This window comes from Octopus sinensis, linkage group LG10, assembly GCF_006345805.1.
Source record: "Octopus sinensis linkage group LG10, ASM634580v1, whole genome shotgun sequence".
Lineage (NCBI taxonomy): Eukaryota > Metazoa > Mollusca > Cephalopoda > Octopoda > Octopodidae > Octopus > Octopus sinensis.
The window spans coordinates 51,852,157-51,866,635 of record NC_043006.1 but is presented as its reverse complement, the minus strand read 5'-3'; the positions used below and the strand labels follow the sequence as shown (position 1 = coordinate 51,866,635).

Sequence of the window (14,479 nt, the reverse complement as noted above, 5' to 3'; positions counted from 1 at the left end):
ATTTCTAAAAAATTCCATGTGTGTGAGCGTGCATGTATGCGTTTTTGTGTGCATATGTGTTTGCTTGTGTGTGTGCTCGCTCGTGCTCGTATATGTGTGTTGTGTGTATGTGTGTACGTGCGAGCTTGCGTATGTACATTTGAATTTATGAAGAAGAAGGAAAATTAATACTGAATTACAGTTTAATGATTTGTTATAGGGTTGGCATTACTCGTAATTTTGCAAATCGTCAATGATTACACAACTAATGGCTAGATTTGAAAGCACTGAGCATGTGACAAAATATCCTGGAGAACGTCAATATGAAAAGTTATAATAAAATACCGTTCATCTAGAACGGCAAGAAAAGGAAAATTAAGAAAGTTAACAAAATTTAAATGTTAGTACGCTAAAACAACGAAGTGCAAGAGCGCACATAAAAGCCCGCATACAACATACACACATAAGTTCTAGCAGATACACACACATGCATTTCTACGTCGTTACGATTTAGCAGCAACGAGTCATTGTTTATGATCTCTGGTCGCTCGTATATTAGAAGAGTAAATGGTATATTTGCTGATGTGTGAAAAGCTTTGTCAAGCTGAGAGAAATTAATTAAAGGTGCACAAAACAGTGTTGATTGAAATACACTTATGTAAAGTCTTATTTAACATGCTGGTGTACTTTCAGAGATGGAAAAACAATACGCTACACAAGTTTTCTCGAGAGAACAAATTCTCCTTTAAGACGATATGTGTGTAAACACAGTAGGAAGCCATGAATGACGTCACCCCGTAGGACGTACGTTTCTGTGTCGTTATGCTTCATCAGCTGACTATACTGAGAATTTTTCACTCGAATTTCTTCTCTGCAGCGTATTGTCTTTCCATACTCGAATGTACCCTAGGCGTAGGAGGGGCTGTGTGGTAAGTAGCTTGATTACCAACCACATGATTCCGGGTTCAGTCTCACTGCGTGGCACCTTGGGCAGTGTCTTCTACTATAGCCTCGGGCCGACCAAATCCTTGTGAGTGGATTTGGTAGACGGAAACTGAAAGAAGCCCGTCGTATGTATGTATATGTATATATGTGTGTGTGAGAGAGAGAGAGATAGTGACAGAGAGTGTGTGTGTTTGTCCCCCAACATCGCTTGACAACCGATGCTGGTGTGTTTACGTTCCCGTAACTTAGCGGTTCGACAAAAGAGACCGATAGAATAAGTACTAGGCTTACAAAGAATAAGTCTTGGGGTCGATTTGCTCGACTAAAGGCGGTGCTCTAGCACTGCCACAGTCACATGACTGAAACATGTAAAAGAGTAAAAGAGTAACATGTTAAACATGACTGTACACAACCATACTTTTAAAGTATCTCAAGGGAGTTTCTCGAATCTTTGCCCTTACTTAACAACATGGTTGCCTTCAGCAGAAAACTATGAGGAACAATATCGAATGATTTACAATAATCGATGTATAAACAAATGCTTTTTTTCTATTTTGACGCATGTTTTGCCAGAGTTATATTGATCAATAATTGATTCATTAAGTATATGATTTTTTTTTTCTTTTTAGTACAACTACCTTCACATCCATACTTTAAAAGAAAGTCATGTTCCTTAGGAAGAACATTGTTATTTCAAGAATTTCATTTATTCCTTTATTGAAATATGACGTGAAAACTTTGTACAAGGTAGGCAGGTAAGTGTTTGATCTGTAACATCGGCGGCTGATTATATTAATGCATTTTCCTTATAAGTATCATACATTACAATTTATATATCATCCATTTATATATTTATATATATAGCATCCATCACTTACCTAAGTACATAGACAGGAATACTATTAGTTGTTTCAACCAGAAACGTTGAACAGATTTTTATTAGGTGTTATTGAATTAACCATTGCTTGTTATTGTTTTTACTTACCTCCAGTTCAATTTTAATCCAACAGACCTATGTTAAGAGGTGTTCCTGTTGTAAAATAAAAAAAACCTGCCGTTTATAGTTAGGAGTACATGATATGATCGCTTTGTCTTTTTGTTTGTTTTGGGGTTTTTTTTTTTTGTTCTTTAGACGACCGGGGGTAATTCCAGAGAGATTGGTTGCTGCTGTTTTAAACAGGTCAAGGGACCATGTTCATTCCACTTTGTTGATACATCAGGGATGTTACTTCAATTAAATATCCATGCTGCTAACTAGTAGATTTCATCAGTTGTGAGGTCTTTCTACCTTCGTGGATTTTTATTCCTACGGTTATTGTTTTGTGTTATTTTTCTCTATTATGTTCCTCTCTTTAGTTCAGTCTGCCTTGGTGTTACGTAGTTTGTCAATTTTCTTAGCTATTTTTTCTTAATTTTTTTTACTACACAACCAATTACACCACTTTGCTGCCGAGTTGTGTACAGCATAGTCTGATGGTCTTCATGATATACTACGCTTGTTCTATTTCGTTATAGAGTCTGTATTGCTACCTCTAGTAACACTTTAGTGATTCGTCTTTGTTCTGATGCGATGTAAATGATATTATTGAGAAACGATTGTGTTTCCAATGTGTTGCGGGAGTTGTGCTACGTGTTACAGTGCCGAGTCGTGATTATGTAGAATATCTGAGTTTTGATTAGTTTTATGATGTTAATGTTATTGTTATTGTTGTTGGTGTTGGTTTTGTTATATAACCCACATATGTTATATATCCCACAGATGGCCAGGCAGCAAGACTTAATCCGTTGTCAAGCGATGTTGGGGGGGGGGACAAACACAGACACACAAACATATACACACATACATATATATACATATATACGACGGGCTTCTTTCAGTTTCCGTCTACCTAATCCACTCACAAGGCTTTGGTCGGCCCGAGGTTATAGTAGAAGACACTTGCCCAAGTTGTCACGCAGTAGGACTGAACCCGGAACCATGTGGTTGGTAAGCAAGCTACTTACCAGACAGCCACTCCTACGCCACGCATTGTTTAACCAATTGGCCATCTGCGGCCCACTGGGAAGCTAGCTTCTTTATTCCATCAAATTTGCCATAAAGACGTTACATAGATAGAAGCAAGTGCGGACTGGACACAGACACAAGGATGATGATAATGGAATGAAAAAAGAGATGGTTGGTGGAGGAAGCAGCCAACGCCCGTCGATTGTTACTTCCCGATAACATTGTTCTTTAAAAAAAAACACACACACACAAAAAAAAAAGATAATTATATTCTTCCTTAGTAAAGGAATCCATTACCCTATAGAAGTAGTTTTCCTCTATGACCTCCGCAGCCACCAGCGGAGGCCAATCCGGGCTATCAATGCAGGTCAGGACCGCCTGTTCCCGAACTTCAAAATTCCTTACAAAATTCTCTACGGCCCCTCCCTTAAAAAAGAAGATCACTAATTCCACAGTCACACCTGCACCTATGTATATTAATATTGTTTTAAATGCTTGGAAAACTTTATCATGAATAAAAGAAGGTACATTTTATCAGGCTTTTACAATCTTATCGTCCATTGCCAAGACGCATATTTTGATGAAATTTCAATACTGTCGTCATTTTATTCATGATAAATCCTTCAGGCCATTTTCTTTTTGATTTTTAATATATACATACAGACAAATATATATACATGTGAAAGTAGTGTGTGTGTGTGTGTGTGTGTGTGTGTGTGTGTATGTGTGTGTGTGTGTGTGTGTGTGTGTGTGTGGTGTGTGTGTGTGTTGTGTGTGTGTGTGTGTGTGTGTGTGTGTGTGTGTGTGTGTGTGTGTGTGTGTGTGTGTGTGTGTGTGTGTTGATGTGCTTCGTACTATTCACGTGGAAACTGTGAGCGGACATGATATTCACGGTAGATGGACCTTACAAAAAATCTTCCTGTCATATTAAAGATTAATCGGCTTGTAGCATACGATGGCGAATAAGTTAATGATAATGAAGTGATTTTGTGTACTATGATATTAGTGGGTTGTGCAATAGCATTGCCAATGGGTTAATAGTACATATAGTAGTCTTTTTCATGCATGTTTTACTGTTTTCTACAGTGAAAATACTGTTCCATTTTCATTTCTACTACGTCCAAGTATGTTTAGAAACCACAACTTTTTAGTTCCTGATTTTTGCCATTCACTACAGATGTCATACCGCTTTATTTCATTGTCATTCCACGTGTATCAAGTTCGACGCTTGTCATAATGCTCTCTCTTTCTTTTCTCTCTCTTTTATTTGTTTCAGTCATTTGACTGCGGCCATGCTGGAGCACCGCCTTTAGTCGAGCAAATCGACCCCGGGACTTATTCTTTGTAAGCCTAGTACTTATTCTATAGGTGCTCTTTTGCTGAACCGCTAAGTTACGGGGACGTAAACACACCAGCATCGGTTGTCAAGCGATGTTGGGGGGGGGGACAAACACAGACACACAAGCACACACACACACATGTACATATACATACATACGACGGGATTCTTTCAGTTTCCGTCTACCAAATCCACTCACAAGGCTTTGTCGGTCCAAGGCTATAGCAGAAGACACATGCCCAACGTGCCACGCAGTGGAACTGAACCCGGAACCATGTGGCTGGTAAGCAAGCTACTTACCACACATCCACTCCTGCTCTTTCTAAAATGCTTGACGAAATTGAGGAGCTATCAATCTAGGGACCATTTACAGCATTCCATTTTAAATGATGATTAAGATATCATGAGTTTATTCATCTCTCTCTCTCTCATTCTTTCTTTCTTTCTCTCTCTCTCTCTCTCTCTCTCCCTCTCTTTCTTTCTTTCTCTGTCTCTTTCTCTTTGTATTTTCTATTAGTGAAATGAAGGTAGCCAGATGAGAATGAAATTAAACAAAATTGAGACAGATAAATTGAGGCAAAAATCATCTTTTGGCGACTGGAGGTTACTGTTTACAATTTTTTTCGCTGTTGTTTTAAAGAAGGTAGCTATGCTGACAGCAGATTGATTCACTTCCATCATTTTGCTCAACTAATCTGATGGTGAACTTCTAATCGATCAGTGAACTTCTAATCGATCAAAGAACATGACAATCTCGTTCTGCATATTTTCGAAACATCCAAAATCTTCTGAACAAGGAACTGGTTAAGTCTCTCGAAGGTCTCTAGGCGTGTACTACTTCTGCTCCAAATGTTATATACGTACATACATACGTACATACATACGTACCTACGTACATACACGCTCGCGCGCGCATTCATGTATTTTTGTGTATATATATATATATATATATATATACACACACACACGTGTGTGTGTGTCTGCAATACATACGTACGTACGTACATACATACATATATACATACATACACGCGCGCACGCGCATTTTTCATACATATATACCCACATAAATGCGTATGTTTATGTGTGTGTGTGTGTGTGCTTGTGTGTGTGTGTGTGTGTGTGTGTGTGTGTGTGTGTGTGTGTGTTGTGTGTGTGTGTGTGTGTGCCTGTGTTTGTGTAATATGGTGAAGACTCGTTTATAAACTACCGGCAGACAAGACATTGATTATGAATCATGTATTGGTGCTTTTTGAGTGATTATTCCTGTCCTACAGTGAGAAGTCAGCTTAGATATTTGGTCTTCATTCTTTACGAGAGTGATAGAGGTAAACTTTGAGTGGCAATGCCATATCTTAAATGACAATCACCTGAATATTATGAATGCATGACATTTCCATATTCCAAAACAAACTAAAGTCTCAGATTAGATACTGTATTGCTTTTAAGAGATGCTTTTTCAATTTCTATTGTTGCTATGTATCCTAATCAGCTATTATATTTCTTATTGCTTCCCTGTAGATAAACAAATTATAGGCATTTCACCTGGATAATTAACAAGATTAATAATATCTCTAAGTTTCAATAGACTGACGTACATTAGCAACAATAGATTAATCTGCGCGCAATAATCCCTTCGTTGCTTTTGTCTTTGAAAAGACAATTCGTATACTGAAGAAAATTGTCTTACCATAACTGAAAAATCTTACCAAACAAAGAAAACCAATTTGTCCTATTTTAGTTTCTGTTGGTTTTAATGAAATTGCTTTTCGTAATGTTATTGTTGCTCTTGGGATCGCTCTTGTTATGGCTTTTTCCCGTTTGAATGTACGAAGTTCCATATTAAATGACTTATATATATATATAGTAAACATAATTAGAAAATTGTTAAGAAATCTTCGGCTAAAATGATTTGTATTATTAACGCTGACGATAGAATTTTGTTTGCCTTAATCTTCATTAGAAACGCACACACATGCACACTCACACACACATTCACACATACATACACATACATGCATATATATTCATACGTACATATGAACATGCATGTACATATAAATGCACGTATATACACACATACGTACGTACGTACGTCTGCACGCACGTGTCTGTGGGGGGTATGGGTGCTTGTGTGGGTGGGTGGGTGCGTTGCTTGAGTGTGTGCATGTGTGTGTGTATCAATAATACAGATTTGTTATCGAAGTTAGAAGTTGATAGCTAACTTCCTCTTTTTCACGCAGATGAGGAGTCAGTTTGTCTTAACGTCATCGCATCAGAGCTTATTCCTGATCATCTACATTATATTCTGAACTCTTTCCTATCGCATTCTCCTCACTGGCATAGATATTTTTAAAATTCCATATTTGGTAATTATTTTCAATAACTGCGTAAATTGCAATTGTAGGTAACGTTAAGTATTCTACTTAGAGACAATATTCAACAGCTGCGCTGCAGCTGGTTGTTTAATGCCTTTCTCAGTCCTCTACTTCATCCTCAACATTTACAAGTGAATATTAAACTGATCCAAAGCTTTCATCGGCTTCCTTTGGAGAAAACCAAATGAAAATTTGCTCAAAATATTTACATTTATCAATCGTGAGCTTATATACATAAGGTACTTAGTTTTGTTTTATTTATCGTTGAATGAATATATTATTGGGTTGTCCGGAAAGTTCATGCCGATTTATAGTAGCTTACCTTTCGACTTATTTTAGAACATGGTTGAGTCCATAAAATAGGATTTGACTACACCTCCATTTAGAGCACAGTTTAAGCTATCTTTTCGTGGAAGAAGGTTTATGTTCCTATAACCTGTGTTAATTCTGTAACCCTTTAAAATGGAAGATAAGAAAGTTCATTTTCGGCACTTGATGCTTTGGGAACCGGACAAAAATTGCTGCAGCTCGGCTGGGATGTGTTACCCCACCTTCCATATTCCCCAGATATTGCTCCTTCGGATTTCCAGTTATTCAGATCTCTGCAGAATAGCCTTAATGGTAAAAATTTCAATTCCTTGGATGACGTAAAAAGATAGCTTGATGAATTATTTGCCATTAAACCACCTCAATTCTGGGAAGAGGGTATTTTCAAGTAAAAGCAAATATGGAGAAGCATTGAGCAACAAAATGGTTCATATTTGGTGGATTAAAAATGTAATGGCAAGTATTTATTAACCTTTATCTTTCTTTTAAAAATCGGCACGAACTTTCCGGACAACCCGATAGAATACTGATACCTTATTCTTTGTCAAGACGTTATTCTGTTGGGAGAAACTTTTTGCAAAAATGACTGTTCACTATTCTCGAATCAAGAAAGCTTGGAGCAATATAATTCAGTACTCTGCAGTAGCGAACAACACAAGTGTTAACCACCGAAGAGTCTGTTACCGGGACAACATAAGCGGATAGTCTTGGATTAGTTTAAATATGAGTTAAAGAATTTCAAATAACTGAACGGCATAATAGTGACCTGGCAAGATTGATGGTGTTTGAGTACACTCTTGTTTTGTCGTTGGAACTAAGGCTTTTCTCATTTTTAAATGTTGCACTCACTAGTGACAAAATAATGTCCTGAGTTTGGAGCAATTCGTTATAAGAGCGATTTAATGACCGGATGTTGAGAAATAGCTGAATTGTAGCCATTAATTTCACCTGGCGCCGGAATCGCTTTTGCTGCTATAGTGGGTTGATACGGAACGAGAAGGCTGTCAAGCCTGATGTTGGTTACTTATAAACACTATATATTTCTATGGCGGTTTACTAAGACCAAACGAAATACCATTAACTCAACGATCATTTCAACAAAACACGATATTAACAAAATTTGGGGCATTTAAGATTTTCCGATTATGTATAAACAACCTGGTAGTATGAAATTGATATCATTTACTTGGTTGCTATCGTAATCATTAAGTTGCTGCAATTATTTATGAGTTTGTATTGTTCAGTCATTCGTTCGTTAGTTAAATTATTCATCTATAGTTTTCTAACATAGTAATCTATCTCAGAATCTATACATCATAAATAGTGAATGGCCCACAAGCTACAATATATTAGACCCAGCAATACAATTGCAATTCGTCACCAGTACTTTTTCCGTCTGAAATTGTACTTCCTCATTGTACTTATTTACTGCTATACGAAACGAGTTAGTGTGAATTAAGTATTTGCATTCTGTCGATTACGAGATGCAACGCTCCTTCATGAGCAGTTTGTCTAAGTAAACACTTATTCGAGTGTCATAATCAAGAACTGCCAAACAACACGTAAAACCACACTGTCTATAAGCGTTCTACTGACAACTTCGATTCCTACTGATGAGTATATTACATATTTATTCGTCAAAACTTCAGTTTTATGATTAGGCTGCTAATTATTGTACATTCGTGGACATTGTTATAAGAAGTTCCATTTGCGTGCACATGGTTCTGGTCCCATTTCACTGCACAGCATTTTGAGCAAAGAACCCGTACTCTATTCTCGTGTTGACCGTTACCTCAGGAGTGAAATTTGGAATACGGAAACTGTACGTAAGCCCGTTGTATACGTACACACACACACATACATACATACATACATACATGTATACATACATACATACATACATACATACATACATACATACATACATGCATGCATGCATATATATATATATATATGCATGCATATTTCAGTGAATTTCGTTGGTAAAGCATCGATTTTGGAGCTATTATCAATGATCTGTTCATACATGCATACATACATACATACATACATGCATGCATGCATGTATATATATATATGTATATATATATATATATATATATATATATATATATATATATGTATGCACGTATGAACAGATCATTGATAGTAGCTCCAAAATCGACGCTTTACAAACGAAATTCACTGAAATATTTTTTCTGCATTGCGAGAGATATTCGCCTGTCATTCTTGTCGTTAATGATGCTTTGAACCTGCCTCACTTGTTAGTAACCTGCACACAACGGACTGCGATATAAAATAAAATGGAATATGTTGACCATTGAAACTTGTTTTTGTCATCCAGTTCGTTTTTCTGTCGTTGATGCTGATATTGTTCTTGCTATTATCTTTCAATTCTTTAACATATTCAAATAATTCTCTCGTTTCGTTTCTTTGTTCTGAAATTACCAAAAAAAGTTGTAAAGTGGAGTGATATTATCAAGAAACTTGGAAGGCTTTAGGTGTAACACTGAAAAAGAACTTCGAGTTTGATGCCGACAATTTACGAAATCCAACGATAGAATTATGCCTGTTGTTACTTGAAGGAAAAGCAAACAGCAACTGCTTCGAATTGAATGAAATATAGACCTTAAGGTGAGTTTTTTGTTAACATTAATAATCATAATAATTTTCTCATTTGCACTGTACTATTAAATTTTAATGGCTCAGAGGATTCTATGCAATTCTAATCGACTGTAATCTATACCCTTGCGATTGACGTTACGTTGGCCTCATGATTCTGCACTGAGCGATGTGTTGTGTCTTTGAGCAAGATATTTCATTTCACGTTACTCAGTCTTACTCAGCTGAAATGAGTACTGCTCTACTGTTGGTGCAGCCCTCTCTTCTTTCTCTCTCTCTCTTCGTCGTCGATGTTCCACTATTTCAGGATAGGAGACCCGAGATGAGGCACCTAAAGCGAAAGAATGGTGAATGCTACCAAATCACAATCGCTTGCGAATGACGGCTAGTTTTTTGTTTGTTTGTTTTTTTTACCTTCCTCATACAAATAAACATTTGCTTGTATTTATTTTATACTAGCAAACATTTCAACTTGTTTGATGAAAAACAAAAAACACATTGTTAACGTCTATGTTACAGTAAGGAGTGTCTACCATTGAGCTGAGTCGATCTGAGTGGCTTATTTACCGACTGGGGAATAATTTGGCTTATTCGATTTCCAAACGTTTTATTCGGGGGGGGGGCGAAAGAAACAAAACTCAGTAGCATAATACATTTGTAATACATGCCGAGCATCTTTACGGCTTTAAGAGGCATTTAATTATTTATTATTTTTCTTGCTTTATTGTTTCCTCAAATATTGCTAGATTACATCTACCATGATTTATTATTAAAACATCATGTGTATTTGTGAGTAGTTATCTGCTTTTGTCTTTTCCAAAATGCTTAAATATTAATATAATTCTATTTTCTACTTCTCCAATCGGTAAGGTGCGAAGTCTAGTAATTAGGAGTGTTAAGCTCATGTTCGTAAAAGTGTGGGTTCTGAATAGAATCCACATCCTTACGATCATGAGTTTAACACTCCTAATGTCCGAGTTTTCTAAGCTTTGGTCTTTTGAAGCGGATACTGCCTCTCACTCGCAGATGGCTTAGGCAAACGTCCTCCTCAGTCAATCCTCCTCCAGTATAAAAGTATATGCTCAGAGCAAGCCCGTTCACTCGAACCATGCTCATCACTACCATCCACCTTTCTAATGAAATTTGCTGGAAGGCAGCACTTCCCTTTCCACCATCAGCTTTCTTTTCATGTGAAACCTGAAGCAGTTGATAAGAGCTTGGCCAAAAAAGAAACTGCGTCTTCAGTTCTTTCAATCTCGTCCACAATATAACCCCTTTACCATGGCCACCAAACAGATAAAGACAGCCTTCTCTCCTGGGTCAAAGGTAGGCAGTGAAGCAGTCTTCACAATGGACTCAGTTAATAGCGAGATCTGTTCTATACGTGACAGAAGTTGTTCGGCGTAAACCCATAAGTCGGCAATGGCTCGAGCATTGGACGAGTGCCTGCAGAACGGCTTCATCGTTCTCCACGCATCTAGGATAGGACCGGCTACCACTAGTACTGTGGTGACTCTAGAGATTATCTAGAACTGGCGATGTCCCCCTCTCCACCCCAGTAGCACTACATGACCGAGAATTTTGAAAATCATCTATAAGTCCTTGGTCGAGAGTCCTCTGGAAAAGACCATCCAATTGATATTCGTCAACACCCAGAGCTCTAACAAATGGCGACCACACTCTCTCACCATCACGTCTGGGCATCATTAGCTACGGCGTGCCCAGTCCTTCACTCAACAGATGTTGACAGCAAATTTAGCGTCTGTCGAATGTAATGCGTCTCTTCCACAAAAAGCGCAGACGCTCCTGTCTGTTCAGATGCGAAATGAGGCAAGGCTCGACGATCAGGTAGTAATAGATGATAGACATAATGTAGGTGTTCGCCCATCGTACTGAATGGGAGGGAGATGCACCGTTGAATGACTGACCTACAGGTGGCCATTTATTCTGACCACAGAACAAACGTCGCTATACATTCCAGCAATCCAGCTTCTAAAGATAGGCCCAAGTGTAGCCGCCTTCAGTACACCCGCGAAGTATTAATAACATTCGACCCTGTCGAAAGCTTTCGACAGGTCTAAATTGATAAGGGTCTCACCAATACCAAGCTTTTTACACAGCCCTTTTATAATATACCACGTGAAGTGAGGTTGTCTTGGCTATATATGTTTGGTTTGGTACGTATCTGTGCTTCACCTACCAGAGTATTGATGACAAGCGCTAACCACTTAGCTGAAACCTTTGTCCAAAATATTCAACACTGCATAGTTATGAGCCTGAACTTGTTAAAATCATTCCCTTTGTTCGGATCCTTTTTCAGCATCATCACCATACCACATTTTTGCAGGACTGGGAATTCTTCCGTTCCACTGCTAGTTGGAGTAGACATCCATCAAGAGGTCCCCGAAAAATTCTAGCATATGAGTTGTAGGGCAGACCATCCAGCCCTGTGAATTCTCCCTCATTTGGCTGCCCACCGCCTCTGTATTTCGTTAGCCATTATCAGCCATTTGTAGAACGCGGCATACCCAGGCAAGAACTGTGGCAAATCTTCGAAGTAGGCGGTAAAACCCATCTCCGTTTTCAGTCCACTATCCACTTTTTAGCGAAGCGCCGCTAATAAACATTGATATCTGCTTGGAATCGAATGGCATGTACCATTCATGATCCATCAAGGACTGAATTGTGGTTTTATTGCCACGTCGTGGCCCTGCCACCCGGGTCCATCGAACAGTTTTCGTTTTCTCATGCTTTAGCACGCACATTCTAAGTTTGACAACGCAACCTTCGTACTTAGTATCTAAGAATCCACCAAGGGCCAAACTTGCTGCTAGCATGTCAGTTGCGATGCATTTTCCAAGTACTTTTACGTTACTAATTAGCTCTCCTTCTACTCTAGAATATATATCACTATTTTCTTACTAAACCAAATCAATTCTAATCTAATGACTTATCCAGGGCTAACCACCATCGGCTGCTGACGATTGCCCTATCAACTCCCTCTTAACTAAATCTCTGAAAAACACGTTTATATATGCGTGTGCTTGTGTGTGTGCGCGTGTGTGTGTATTGTTCCCTCCTATTTATCACCTGAAGAGACACATCTGCACCGTCGGATGCTCCTGAACTAGCTGTTAAGTATCCCACCCGTGAGGAATCGATGCTAGATGTGTCGAAACAATTGTAGTGATTAATAAAAATTCTCGTATCTTCCATCTTCCGTCTTTCATTTACCATATACATAACGAACACTGTGAAAGTGACCAGGTATAAACCATTCGTTTTATTATCTTATATATATATATATATATATTATATATATATATATACATACATATGCATGTATATGTATGTATATATATATATATATATATATATATATATATACATTCATACATATATATTTATATATAGATATATATACATACATATGCATGTATATATATATATATGTATGTATATATATATATATATATATAATATATATACATTCATACATATATATTTATATATAGATATATATACATACATATGCATGTATATATATATATATGTATGTATATATACATATATATATATATATATATACATTCATACATATATATTTATATATAGATATATATACATACATACACGCACTCACACACACACACACACACACACATATATATATATGATTAAATTATTAACAATATACATATGTATATAATTATATTAAGGGAGCAAGGGCGAAAATGACCTAACTTCAACATGCTTGAAATACCGAGATATTAATTTAATGTATAAATTACCTATAAATTTTTATTGCATGCTGACTACCTGATAAAATCTTTAACGTGATTTTTATCCTTACAATCTATATATATTTTTAAATATGTGTATGTAAGTATGTATGTATGTATGTATGTATGTAGTATGTATGTATGTATGTATGTATGTATGTATGTGTGTGTGTGTGTGCGTATGTGTATGTATGTCAAGAAGAGAAAATAATTAACAGATAACCGATAGTCACAAATTTTTTTATGTTTAATAATTTTCTTAATACGCTATTGCCAATGCTGGTTTCTTAACCTCTTGTATATCGGCTTAGATTGCCACACAAAAGTTAATCGGATGAAATCTACAAAATATATGCGGAGATGTCACAATTCAGTTAGTTCAATCATACACCAATGCGAAATACATTTTAATTAAAATTTCAAGGTTGTCATGTGTCTTTTTTGGCTAAAATTAATCATGAAGTTAAAGAAACTTTCTCGTCATATATGCGCAGGTTGTATGGTAAGAAGTTTGCTTCACAACCACATAGTTCTGGGTTCAGTCCTACTTTGTGACACCTTGGGTAACTGTCTTTTACTTTAGCCCCAGCCCGTCCAAAGCTTTGAGGGAGAATTTGGTAGTCAGAAACTAAAAGAAGCCCGTGTGTGTGTGTGTGTGTGTGTGTGTGTGTGTGTGTGTGTGTGCCTTTGTGTTTGTGTTTATATTGTATTTTACCACCAGCACTGCTTGATAACCGATGTTGGCTTGTTTATGTCCTCGTGACTTAGCAGTTCATCGAAAGAGCTCGATAGAAATATGTACCGGACTTAGAAAAAAAAGTTCTGGAAGGGGTCGATTTCTTCCACTAAAACCATTCAAAGCTGTGCACCAGCATGGCCACAGTCCAATGACTGAAACAAGTAACGGATAAAAGATCTCACGTTTGATTTTAATTAATTATCTTGGATAGTCATACTAGTTGTATTAACCCCGACCGTACCATAAGAATATTAATGTTGGACACAAGAGAAAATCGAAACAATCTTTCATTAAAAAGGTTTTATCTTTCATGATGTTACACAGGCAATCAAACCAAGTTTATCAGCCTCTACAGGGAAATTA

The 14,479-nt window shown here is 37.2% G+C and overlaps 1 protein-coding gene across 7 annotated transcripts in view; it reads left to right on the top strand.

Moving 5' to 3' along the window:
- The window catches only part of LOC115216217 (protein PFC0760c-like), a 63,797-nt gene that overhangs the window by 24,521 nt on the left and 24,797 nt on the right, over positions 1-14,479 (top strand). For 3 of the 7 annotated variants that reach the window (XM_036506647.1, XM_029785416.2, XM_036506642.1), the window contains exons 2-3: positions 1,554-1,679; positions 9,431-9,607. The gene's annotated coding sequence lies outside the window, so the exon portion shown is untranslated. Of the gene's footprint in view, positions 1-1,553; positions 1,680-6,510; positions 6,886-7,835; positions 8,135-8,775; positions 8,796-9,430; positions 9,608-14,479 lie in introns of those variants that run through there. The other 4 variants (XM_036506644.1, XM_036506643.1, XM_036506645.1 and 1 more) reach the window with 4 other exon arrangements.